We start from the raw sequence: 14,300 nt of genomic DNA on the forward strand, positions 1-14,300 counted from the left end.
GGGGCTAGCCACCCTGTGACAGCACCCAGTGTAACTACAGTTCAGGTAACATTTCAGATTGTACGGTATAGAAAGAACAATTCAAAGCACAACTACTGTGTATTTGCACTATACCTACTGGGGTAGTCAACCTACCAGCGTAACGTCTGCAAATTGCAATTAGCTTTTCAAAACATTTCATCTTCAAAAAACGCTGTGACCCTCCAGCTCTGCTGGATTCTCCTGCTAAATACAGCATGCGATTGTTGTTATTTATTTACCAAATACAAATAATATGTTTGGTGCAGTAGGGAACACAGAAGAAATAACTTTTCCAGCCTCAAGGAATTTAAAATATAAGGCCCCAGTCCCACGAACATTTAAACACATGCATAACTTTACTCACATGAGTGGTCACATGAGTGCACTTCAGTGGGGCCACTAATGCAAATAAAGTTCCCGGTACTCACATGCTTAAGTGTTTGCAGGATTGGGATTTAAACTATGTATACAGACAGCATAGCCACACACAGTATTGTACACACATAGACCCCAATCCTGCAAAGGCTTATATGCATGCTTAACACACCGTGAGTAGTCCCATTGAAACTGATGGGGCTACTCACAGTGCATTAAGCTGTGCACGTGTTCATTTTTGCAGGATCAGAGCCATACATCTTAGGTATACATAGAAGGCAGATGAGTTATTGGTGGGAAGGATGAATCTTTATGCGTTTGGTGAAGTTAAACATCTAATACTTAACAGGTTATTACTGAAACACTTTGTGGCATTAGTAAGTTATAAGGAGGGTTTTGAATATGCAAAAGGCTTGATTGAAAAGCACAACTATAATCTTTTGCAAACACTTGACACAAAGTAAACAATTGGATTAATTATAAATATTTAAAAAAATATTAAAACATTTGCATGCTGTTAAAAATAACCTTTTGTTTTTCTTTAAGTCAATTGCTCTGCTTATAAATATCTCCAACTACACTGTATGCCTGGGAGCCTAGCACCAGAGAAAAGATCCAAATGTGCTAAAAGATTTCCTGGAATGTATCACTGAACCATGCAGTTGAACTGTTTGAACATTCTTTTTTCAAAATCTATTAAAAAGTATTCCCCGAGGGTTGCAGTTACCATGGGTATGTTGAGATTAATTACAGAATACTGGTGTGTTATTTTTTTTTCCAGTCATTGCTGGTCAGATAATAACTGGTTAGAGGATTTAATGGCCGGTTTAAGCAAAGTGTGCTGGAGGTTCTCACTGGTAATGATCAGAAAGCCATATATTACTACTATTAAACCCTCTTTTTCTTTTCTGCTGTTGCCATTAAAGAGTTTCTCAGAGTCACTTGTCTGAAAATCTGATTAATTTCACTTCCTTCTTTTTCAAAGAAATTGATGTGACTGGACAGTTTTCAATATTGCTTTTTTACCGAATAACTTTGACATGACTTTGGAATCATGTATGTTCATGGTGTATGTGCATGTGGTAAAAGTGGGAGTGAGAACTCTTGAGCTCTACCCCTCAGCTCTGCCACTGAGTGAATGTGAGATTTTGGGGTAGTTGCTTTACTGCAACCTCTTTGCCTCAGTTTACCTATCTGTCAAATTGGTACAATAATACCTATCTCACACTGATGTTGTGAAGCTTAATTAATGTTTCTGAAGTGCTTTGAGATCTTTGGATGGAAGGTGCTTTAGAATTCAGAAATATAATTATATAATAATAATAATTAATAATAATTAATCTTATTTCATCACAATGAGCAGGAAACATGCCAGTTTTCTTTTTTTCCATTCTACGCTCCTTCCCCCCCAGCAGGAAAGCAGCTGGTTCGCATAGTTGGGGCTTTCCTTTGAGAGATTATCACAAGCAGCAATTAAATACACATTTGTTGGCAATTAGAAATTAGGTTATGGTAGCATTATTTTTATTATTGTTATTATTGACACCATCATTATGTTATCATTAACTTACCTTATGAAGGAAAAACTGTTTAATCAATATGTACATTTTTTACCAAGTCACCATAACCATGCCATTTTAAAATGTCAGTTAACACAACAAATCATTTTCTTCCCATTGGTCCAAAACCCTAAGAGCAAGTTACATACAGCAAGGAGTGCATTAAGGTTCCCCTCCAAAGATGCTATTGATTTCACTGGGCATTGGATCAGTCCCAGATACACATAGCCACAGAAAGTGGTTGTATAGGAGGCCAACCAGTCCTGGGGGCATCCAGCCTAGTGCCATGGGAGTAGAAAGACAGAGGGTGTGGAGCAGATAAAAGATAATGTTTTCATTAATACATGAGCTTTCTGACTTCTGAACAGCTTTCCATGAAGACTGATTTGGTGTAAATGCATTGAGCCAAATACATCATTGGTGTAACTCCATCAATTTAATACAATAAAATATTAAAATTAAAAGGTTATATAAGGACATGATTTCTTCCATTAGTAGTAGCAATGCAGGAACAGTATTTTCTGTAGTCACTAGAAAATTCCCTAAAAGCATACATTGAGGTGAATGATACAGCTCTTCACATAACCTGATCATTATAAAGGATCAGTGTCATTCTTCTGGGTAATAGTCTTACTAACGTGATATTGGAATTACGGTAACTGTTGTTTTAGTAGATCATAGGAAAGTACAGTCTCGAAATACACAGACTGGAACAAGTTTATTCATTCTTTGAATGTTCATGCTGCTTGCAGATCTTACCAATCCTTACTTAATTTGCACATGCATTGTATGTCTGTGGGACTTTGGATGTGTCTTAGGTCTGGTCTACACTAGCAGGTTATGTCGAATTTAGCAGCGCTAAATCGAATTAACTCTGCACCCGTCCACACAACAAAGCTATTTAGTTCGACATAGAGGTCTCCTAAATTCGACTTCTGTACTCCTCCCCAACGAGGGGAGTAGCGCTAAATTCGACATGGCCATGTCGAATTAGGGTAAGTGTGGATGGAAATCGACGCTAATAGCTCCTGGAGCTATTCCACAGTGCACCACTCTGTTGATGCTCTGGACAGCAGTCCGAGCTTGGATGCTCTGACCAGACACACAGGAAAAGCCCCGGGAAAATTTGAATTCCTTTTCCTGTCTGGGCAGTTTGAATCTCATTTCCTGTTTGGACATCGTGGCAAGCTCAGCAGCACTGGCAACGATACAGAGCTCTCCAGCAGAGATGGCCATGCAGTCTCAGAATAGAAAGAGGGCCCCGGCATGGACTGATCAGGAAGTCTTGGATCTGATCGCTGTGTGGGGCGATGAGTCCGTGCTTTCGGAGCTGCGATCGAAAAGACGGAATGCAAAGATCTACGAGAAGATCTCCAAAGCCATGACAGAGAGAGGATACAGCTGGGATGCAACGCAGTGCCGTGTGAAAATCAAGGAGCTGAGACAAGGCTACCAGAAGACCAAAGAGGCAAACGGACGCTCCGGATCCCAGCCGCAGACATGCCGTTTCTACGAGGCACTGCATTCCATCCTAGGTGTGGCCGCCACCACTACCCCACCACTGACCGTGGACTCTGAGGATGGGATATTGTCCACGCCCGCTTCCTCTGAGATGGTAGTGGACGGGGAAGATGAGGAAGGAGATGAGGAGGACGAGGCAGTCGACAGCGCTTACAACGCTGATTTCCCAGACAGCCAGGATCTCTTCATCACCCTCACAGAGATCCCGTACCAACTGTCCCCAGGCGTTAACCCGGACCCAGAATCAGGGGAAGGATCAGCCAGTGCGGACCACTGTAGAAGCAGGAGCCTGGCATTCCTCGAGTTTAGAAGCGTCCTTTGCATCAGTACACTACACGACAGTCTGCGTCCCAGTTTCAACACTTTACCGCGAAAACAGTAATAAAGAAAACGTTGTTCATTAACAAATTTTCAGTGATTTTATTTTTAAATGTGGGTTGGAAGGGGGTGAATGGGGTGAATGGGGTATGAAACTGGAGAGGATAGTGAACAGTCACTGGGTAAAGAAACGGGGGCAGGTTCAGCTTCTCTGTAAACCAACAAAATTGTCACAGGTTACCCTGCTCACTCAGGAACCTAGCTTTCAAAGCCTCCCGGATGCACAGCACATCCTGCTGGGCTCTTCTAATCGCATGGCTGTCTGGCTGGGCGTAATCAGCAGCCAGGCTATTTGCCTCAACCTCCCACCCCGCCATAAAGGTCTCCCCCTTGCTCTCACAGAGACTGTGGAGCACACAGCAAGCTGCAATAACAATGGGGATATTGGTTTCGCTGAGATCGGAGCGGGTCAATAAGCTTCTCCGTCTCCCCTTGAGACGTCCAAAAGCACACTCCACCACCATTCTGCACTTGCTCAGACGGTAGTTGAAGAGTTCCTTTTCACTGTCCAGGGTGCCTGTATAGGGCTTCATGAGCCATGGCATTAGCGGGTAGGCTGGGTCCCCGAGGATCACTATAAGCATTTCCACATCCCCAACAGTTATTTTGTGGTCCGGGAAGTAAGTACCTTCCTGCAGCCGTCTAAACAGACCAGAGTTCCTGAAAACACGAGCGTCATGAACCTTGCCCGGCCATCCGACATAGATGTTGGTAAAACGTCCCCTGTGGTCCACCAGGGCTTGCAGCACCATGGAAAAGTAGCCCTTTCGATTAATGTACTGGCTGGCCTGGTGGTCCGGTCCCAGGATAGGGATGTGAGTTCCATCTATGGCCCCACCGCAGTTTGGGAATCCCATCGCTGCGAAGCCATCTATGATCACCTCCATGTTTCCCAGGGTCACTACCTTTGACAGCAGTACATCAACGATTGCCTTGGCTACTTGCATTGCAACAACCCCCACGGTAGATTTGCCCATGCCAAAGTGGTTCGCGACTGACTGGTAGCTGTCTGGCTTGGCAAGTTTCCAAAGGGCTATGGCCACTCGCTTCTGAACAGTCAGGGCTGCTCGCATCCGGGTGTCCTTGTGCTTCAGGGGATGGGACAGCAACTCACAAAGTTCAAGGAAAGTTCCCTTCCCCATGCGAAAGTTTCTCAGCCACTGGGATTCATCCCAGACCTGCAGCACTATGCGGTCCCTCCAGTCAGTGCTTGTTTCACGTGCCCAGAATCGCCGTTCCACGGCATCAGCATGACCCAGTGCCACCATGATGTCCACAGCGCGGGGTCCCGTGCTTTGTGACAGGTCTGTGCCACTCTCAGACTTCATGTCCTCATCGCGCTGCCGTAGCCTCCTCGCCCGATTTCTCACCATCTGCCTCTGGAAAAGGTGGCTGATAAGGTGCGAAGTGTTGACAACGGCCATAACTGCAGCGATGGTCGCAGCGGGCTCCATGCTCGCAGTGCTGTGGTGTCCGCGCTGTCACTCAGCAGAAAAGTGCGCAAACTGATTGCCCACCGGCGCTTTCAGGGAGGGAGGGCGGGAGTGACGGTTGGATGACGATAGTTACCCAAAACCACCCTTGACACATTTTTTCCCCCAGCAGGCATTAGGGGCTCGACCCAGAATTCCAGTGGGCAGCGGGGACTGCGGGAACTGTGGGATAGCTGCCCACAGTGCACCGCTTCCAATGTCGACGCTTGCCCCGTTAGTGTGGACTCACACAGTCGAATTACTGTCCTTAGTGTGGAAACACATGTTCGACTTTGTAATATCGATTCCACATATTCGATTTAAGTGACATCGAAGTACTCTTGTAGTGAAGACATACCCTTAGTGATGGATGGGCAGAGCTTGATTCTTCTCTCACACTGGATTTACAACAGTGTGACTTAATGGGGATAATCCAGATTTACACCAGAGTAAGCAATGGGAAAATTAAACCCTCAGGGGGGTTAAATATATTTATTAGTTTGAAGTGGCATTTGTAACGGTTTGTTTCAAAATGCTAGTGATAAAAACAAGGGATCAATGACTCTCAGTAGGTTCACTCCTGAAAGTGCAGAAAGAGAAGCAATAGCTACACTGGGTGGTGCTGATGAAGCAAAGGCCTGAACTCTTAAAGTCCCATGTAAACAAACCTTAAAGTGGATTTAAATTATATTTAGACTCACTTTTAGTCCACTTTACACTGTCCAAGTAGTGTAGGGATTGCTCATGTAGAAAGATGCTACTCAGAATGAATTAACGGTAACAAAATCTGATCCTTTCTTTCTAGTTCTCAGAGTAGGAGGAAACATGCCTAAGTAAGCTCTGTTCAAAATAGAATCTTGGGCATGCTCCATAAATAATTAGCTGACAGAAGTACCTGAAACCCTAGCGGCCAAGTGCTTCTCTCTCTTCCCCTGCCTGTATACACACTGATACAAACATAGCTGGTTTGTGTGCTTAATGCCTGTATTCTGCTTATTTCAAACTCAGTTGAGAAAGCTGGGGGTTCCTAATGGAAAATGGTCTCCTCATAGGTCTCAAAGCAACTGTATTCAGTGTAATTTTCAAGAGAACCTAAGTGAACATTCTTACATGCAATGCAATTTTCCTGGCAAGTAGATGCGATTTTAATTCACTAGTTAGGAGTAACTAGCAATCTCCAATGTATGGATTTACCATAATTGAACTCCTTGGCTGTTGCACACTTTTGGAATGAAATATTATATATGTTTCCATGGAAAAGGATTTAAAGTTCTTATATTTGTAAAATGAACATGTCGGCCAAGTTATGTAACTTTATTTGGAAATAAAGTTCCTACTTTGCTTTACTTAAGACATCAGTGTAAACATAGAAATATAGATGCCAAAAATGAGAATCTCCAAACAGGGAGTACTGACAATTCAACTCTTAATTATAAATAAATGCACTGTTTTGACAGTCAGTCTCCTCTTTGCCAGTAAGATGGTGGGGATTTGCTGTGTTTCCATTCCTTGCCAAACTTGATGAATGGTCTGGAAGTCCCCAGAATGCACATGTATATAAATACAAAGTAAATTTTTCCAACCAAGCCTTCAAAATTCAAATGTGAACCTTTATCTTGTGAAAAATGGGAACTGTAAGGGAATTATTACAGCTAAAAATAAGAGGCTCAGAATTAAGATGTTTCAGGCTTACATTAATTGAAAACTATAAAATAGGTCACTTACTAAACTTATCCTGATTGATCAGCACCATGGTTCACAGAGTGCCCTTCATCTGCACACAACTCCCATGAGTATCAATTGAAATTTTGCAATGGTTTTTGGGCTGCATTTGTGGAGATAAAGGGCCTGATTCTCCTCTCAGTAACACCAGTGCAAATCTGGAGTAATTATTGAAGTCCATAGTGTTACTCAGAATTACGCCTCAGTTCAGGAAAGCATCCCTATTCAGGAATGGCATTTAACGCATGCTTAAAGTTAAGCAAATGTTTACGTGCACTCCTGAAGAGTGACATTAAATTAGAAAGAGTATAATCGGGCCCTGTCAGAGGGTAGCTGAACTTTGGCACTGGTCAGATGCCTAACCTACCTCTGACAGGGTCCACATGGAGGTATGAGGCAGCTCAGGTTCACCTGGGAGTAGTTAACTCACTGAGACAGTTAACTAGGTAGGAAAGGACCTGAGAATCATAGACGGTTAAGGACCTCAGTTAGAGGGAAAAACTCCAGAGGAGACAGAGGAGGCCTTCAGCAAGCTGGTGAGATGCTGCCAGAGAAAACGAATGCTTCAAAGAAGAAGAAATTAGGCAGGAGGCTGGGGAAGATTCTAAAGTAAGAAGTAGCAGCAGGGTAGCACGGGACTGAGAAGGACTGGTTCTGGCTGTCTGTGACCTGGAACCCAGTGGAGTGAGTGAGTCTGGGTTCCCCTATCTGCCCCAGCTACGGACTTTCAGAGAAGATGTTCCTAAACTCAGTAGAGCTAGAACTGATTAGCCCCTACTACAGCCACACTCAGCCACAAGGGGGTGTTTGGGAGGCAACAGTGCCCTTTCTTCGGGCCCCAAATGCATACCTACGTATGCTTTGGTTATAAAATGAATCCAATTAAAAGAGACCTTGAGTTACAAGAGAAGCAGACACAGAGCTATATTCTTTTACTAGTATCTTGCTTATGAATCCCAAATTGTAAGCATAAAAAACCAAGGGAGCAGTCATCATAGGTTAATTCCAAGGGAACTGCTTTTAACCTGGGGAATTTCAAAGATACTTTGGCCTCAGTTACCATGAAACTTTAATTACACTTTCATGTTATGACTCGTCAATTTTGTAATTCTGTTTATTTTCTCAGAAATCTAACCTGTCTTTTTCAAACTTCCCCAGAACTGTAACAGGGACATGATAGATTGTTTAGGTGGGCACAAACCTCACTTGAAGGGTGATACAGTTACCACCCAACTAAGAATTTTGCAACATTTACTTGAGCTGCAAACTGCAACAAAATAGACATGATGATGTCACTGGAACTTATTTTAGAGCTGTTTTGTTAAATGTTCAATCTGACTACTCCAATTGCCGAGTAAATGCTATGTCCCAAATCCTGGGCCCAATAGTTTCCATAGCCTGGAGCTTGAAGAAGCTAGTGTCTGCTCTTCCTGAGAGGAACAAAAAAGCACTTCTTTGTGAGGCAGCCATTTATCTCTTAGGCAGATTCTAAACTCCTCCCCCATTCTGAGGGAGAGAGACCCAGACTCCACGCAGCCTAACTGCCATATGTGACAAATGGCCAGTGACATCAGCAGAGGCACTCGTATAAAGCACGGAGAATGAGTATGAGGTACAGTGCCCCCCAATGTGTGTGTGGGGTATTCCTGTCTCAATGACTGCCTGCATAGTGGAATTGAAGGGATTGACACCTCCAAAACATAGAGAAGATTGGGTCTATCCATCCAAAGACTCCCACTTTTGTAGCAATCAGGGAAAGAGAAGGCTCTCCACAGATCTCTCCAAAATCTTGCAAGGTGCACTACAGATATTTAAGTCTCTCTTTCCCCATCACCACTATGGCTAGAATAGCTTCTATGGCGCCAGTAGAGGCAAGAGAAGGATCGGGACAATATAATCTAAGATTCTACTAACATTCATATACACAACTGGGGAAGAATAAGGTTGCCTGGACAAGTTGAAAAGTGTTCAGGAAAGAGCTACAAGAATGTTTCAAAGTCTGGAAAATCTGCCTTACAGTAACAGAGTTCAATCTATTTAGCTTATCGAAGAGAAGGTTAAGAGATGACTTGATCACAATCTATAAGCACCTACATGAGAGGAAGATTTCTGATATCAGAGGGCTCTTTAATTTAGCAGAGAAAGGCATAATGAGATCCAAAGGCTGGAAGCTGAATCTAGTCAAAGCCAGGCTTGAAATAAGGCATCAGTGTTGAATAGTGAGGAATATTAACCATTGGAACTGGGGATGTGGTAGCTTCTTCCTCACTTGAAGTCTTCAAATCAAGACTGGATGTCTGTCTAAAAATATGCTCTGTCTCAGTCAGAAGCAATGGGCTTGATGCAGGAGTTACTGGGTGAAATACTATGGCCTTCATCATACAGGAGGACAGATTAGATGATTATAATGGTCCCATCTGGCCTTCAAATCTTAATTCTGGAATTTCCTCATTTTTGAGTGCTTGACTTTGCAGTCTTAAACATGTTCTTTTAATGTACTTTTTAAGTATGAAATTTCCTAAATTTTGTAAAAAAACACCCTAATGCCTCTCCTTTCCCATGACCCCACACTACAAAATTCTATCATGTGGAACCATAATGACCCCCATATGCCATCAGTAAAGTTTGAACCCAGAACCTTCAGGCAGATCTCTTCCACTTAAATTAAATGAGAGGTAGGCTGTTATCCTCAGTGTGTAAAAGCTATTAGAGGGATCACAACACACCACAACTTTGGCAGTGGATTACACAGCTATTTGCAAGACAGCAGTGAAATGTTAAATATCAGGATTGGCTTTTATTCCTGGCTTGGGAGGGACATAGTTTAGTGGTTAGCAACTTGATTACAAAAGCCATAGCCAAGCACATAGATTTAACACATTCATTCTGAAAGGCAGTTTGGCTAAGTGGGGGACAAGATTTGGATCTGCCATATTACAGACCTGGCAGAAGCAACCTTGTACAATCTCTCAGTTTCCTTATCTGTAAAATGTAGGCAATGATACTCCTCAAGTGGGCATGGTTCTATTGACTTGTGTGTCTTTGCATTCCTGTGGAACTATATACAACACAGTAGGGAAACTCTGTGGTGTGTGAGTGCTCATATTGTGCTTGTGATCAAAATATTAAAACTGTGGATGTGGGTGAGCATACATTTGTTTCCACTTTCCACTCCAGCAAGTTCCTATGAGACCATATCTTAATTTAGCCCAAGCCATTATTGTCATTGGAAACAAAGTTATTTTGCATTCAGATGATGCAGCAATGCCACCCCACTGTCTGTATCACCACTGCATGGTATTTTTAGAAGCACTCATGTTGCAGCAGATGACAGGATTAAAGTTTGAAGTCCTTCAGAAACAATTTCTTTAAATAACCCTTCTAGTGACAAAAAGTAGAATTGCACTGATGTGGAAATCAATAAAGCCACCCACTGTGACTCAGTGGTTACTGGACGTAAAAGATATCCTTGAGAAAAACAAACTTGTTATAAGGGAAAAATACAAACTGCCAATTTTATATACACTCATAGTTTATTTGAGTTAAACTTATCCAAGACTCACAATAATATCTCTAGAACACTTGCCTTCCAGAAATGAACGGACAAATCATTAGCCTATTGCTCAGGCTGATGGGACTACACCTGTGCACTGGGGGAGGGGGAGCATCATCCTCCCAGCTCATAGAGGGACTGTGAAGCTGTCTACACAAATTATTTTAGCCTTCATGTCCTGAACATGACTCCATTGCAGAGAGGTGGCAAGAGGAGGTCCTGACCCACTCCAGCTTACCTATGGCCTTCTTCCATTGAGTTGAGCTCTGTGCAATTGTTCAGGTGCATAGTTCCCTGGAATCCAGCCTTGCCCCTTGTGAAGGGGAACTACACCAATTCTATTGCCTAGAGTCCACCACAGCCACAGGTGGGGATTTGTTTGTCCCTAAATTAATTACAAGGACACTTACATGGCAAATAAACTGCCTCTCTAAATCAATAACATTTCCTATAAATGTGGCAATTGTAGATTCCCACCCTTGGGTCACTGCTTTCAGTATAATAGTGGTGGATATTTTTTCATAGCTTTAGAATTAGGGATACAATTGCCTTTCCAATCTAGCCTCTCAAATACACTTAGAGGTCGAAAATTGGTAGATTTAGTATGTTCATTCCAATCAAACTGTATTTTATAAAATCTACTGAGTATTTTATTCAGAGACTGTGGTTCTGTCTGGATAATCCTAGTCCAATTTTCCTGGGACGTTATGGGGCCAAGATAGGTATACAAGGGAGGACCTCATGGGACACGTCACTGGAGTATAGAAGAGAAAAAGATATAGTACTGTTTTCTTTCCTTCCTGTACCCTCCTGGCGCTGAGAACTTTGCCTAAAGTTTTACATTGCTGTGAAAAGGGGAAGAGCTCCATGTTGAATATACCTTACAGAATCAGGGCTTGAATCTACTCTTACACCAAGGTTAACTGGGAATAACTGCATCAAAATCTATGGGTGCTTTTGCATCACTGAAAATAATGCCACTTATTTAGGTACCTAAAAATGTATTTTGATACCTAACTTTTAGACACCCAAATTTACAAATTTGGCTTTACTTAGTATATCACATGTACTGAAAAGCCATACCACAGTCAGTAGTGTCAGCTGAGCTAACCAATAAGAAAAAAATGATCAGAAAAGGTTTGTTAAACATATTTTGCAGCTCTTTGTATTTCTCTGACAAAAGCAGTCTTTTCAATTACATAGTCAATTACTGATCACCAGTTTTGCATTTAAAAGGCTTTCATAAAAGGCATCAATGTAAAACTCATATTGTAGTCGTTGGCAAGCTTGTCTACATGTTACACACTCTGCAGCAGAGTAAGAAAGAGCAATTTAATTATACTTTGTGCTTGGTTTTTTTTTGGCCCAGAACCTACACACATACACACACACACACACACACACACACACACCTCTGCAAGTACCTATGCCCTGCAAAGTAGGAGAACTGTGCAGTTCCATTGTATGATTGGGATCCAGGCTTCAGATAGCCAACAACCTCTAGGACCGCCTTCCCTGTGCAAAACTTGAGAAAATGGGTGCTCTCTGGGGTCTAGGGGCCTTAGATCTTCCACCACCACTACCCACCACCAGGCTGGGAGGTGATGGTTTTGTGTATATAAATGACTTGCACACATAGCTGTTGGTACTCAAAGTGTGGTGTACAGTTGTGGGCTAGTGGAAACAGGGTTAAGGCCCAATTGAAAATTTGGCTCAAATTTTAAAACAATCATTTTCAAGGTGATAAGCAGGACATTCTCACAGAGCCATTACCAAGTGGCTTTTCCTTAAAGAATTAATCAGTTAATTAATTAGTTAGGGTATAATTTGTGGTTAAAGGTTTTGTATTATAGTGTAGCCAATTCTCATGATTTTATCATGAGTCTCACAACCTTTGGCGCTTTACTTAAAGCCTAACCTTCTGGAGTCATGTGATTATACAAGAATTTTAGTTTTCATTTAAAATGTGAAGAAAGCTTCTAGCCCTCTTGGGTGCAGAGAAAAGCTTGAAAACATGAATTCTAAAGGCTGAAACACCAGAAAGAAAATAAAAAGAACCCAATGGTTATTTAAAAACAAAAACAAAAACAAAAAACCACTGCATCCTTTCAAACCAATCTTATGATATTTTGAGGCCTGACACATGATTTGTGAATGCCTGGGGTTGACAGTACTGGCATTATGAATTATATCTGAATTACAAAACTGTAATATAATTTCTCAGCCACTGTGTTCTGCAGCCCGCATTTTGTAACTAATTTTATTAGACAGCAAGTAAAAGTAGCTTTAGATACTAGACAGCTTAAATTCAATACTAAGACACCCTAAATCAAATTGTGTGTGCATATATATTATTTATAGATACACACAGACCACATGCACAATAATGTGATGTGGTATAAAGGTTTTATGAGCATGGGTTTAGTATGCTGCATTACTCTCCTCAAGTGACAATGGCACAAGTAAGTTTTGCAAAACCTGGAAAATAAGTGTCAGTAAAAGCTTTATAAGTAAAGTATACTTTATACATAAAGTACAAGTAAAACCGCCTTATGTTTTTGGTTTTATGTGACATATTTGACAGAAAATCTATTCCTGAATTTTTAAAAATGTTTTAATATATTTTTGTGGGACTATTATTAGTTATTTGTAATCCTCTATCTGTAGAGCCAGGCTACCTTAGTATAAGGGCAACTCTCCCAGGGAAAGTAAAATTATAACTACGGTCCCAACCTGTACCTACTCACATGCATCAAGATAAGTGTGTGTGTATGTGTTATGCATCCGAAGAAGTGGGCTGTAGTCCACGAAAGCTTATGCTCTAATAAATTTGTTAGTCTCTAAGGTGCCACAAGTACTCCTGTTCTTCTTTTTGTGGATACAGACTAACACGGCTGTTACTCTGAAACTTTGCAGGATCAGTGGCTCTGTTTTTAGAAACCTCCAAAAATAAGTAAATAGCTTCTCTACTCGTAATAATGGCATGATTTTAATGTCTGAGATTTCATGTCCTTCCAGAGATTGAAACAAACACCTTATAGCATCAGAAATTCCCAGCTGCTCTCCAGTGGGATAAAGCACTTATTTCTAGTTCTGATGACTCACAAGATATTGTACCTTCATTGCATCACTGCTTCATATAGATGGTTGTTGGTTTTGTTTTGGGATTCTAAAAAGTTTAGGAACCTGCTGCCCCTAAGTAATGCAGTCATCCTAAATGTAATAACTAGACACAAGCCTACACCACAGAGTTCTGATCTGGATTCTGGAGTAGGGTTGCCAGGTGTCCAGTTTTCGACCATAACACCCAGTTGAAAAGGGACCCTAGCAGCTCCGGTCAGTACCACTTACTGGGCCATTAAAAATCCGGTTGGTGGTGCAGCGGGGCTAAGGCAGGCTACCTGCCTGCTCTGGCTCCGCGCAGCTCCCAGACGTGGCCGGCATGTCCCTACGGCCCCTAGGCGCAGGTGCAATCAGGGAAGCTCCTCGTACTGCACTGCCCCGAGCATTGTCTCCACAGCTCTCATTGGCCAAAAACCAATGGGGCCAATGTGAGATGTAGGGATGGCACCTGCGGGTGCGGGCAACATGCACTGCACAGAGCCGCCTGGCCTTATCTCCGCCTAGGGGCCGGACATGGCGGCTGCTTCTGGGAGCAGCACGGAGCCAGGGCAGGCACGGAGCCTGCTTTATCCCCGC

Source organism: Trachemys scripta, chromosome 2, assembly GCF_013100865.1.
Source record: "Trachemys scripta elegans isolate TJP31775 chromosome 2, CAS_Tse_1.0, whole genome shotgun sequence".
In the NCBI taxonomy this organism is placed as follows: domain Eukaryota; kingdom Metazoa; phylum Chordata; order Testudines; family Emydidae; genus Trachemys; species Trachemys scripta.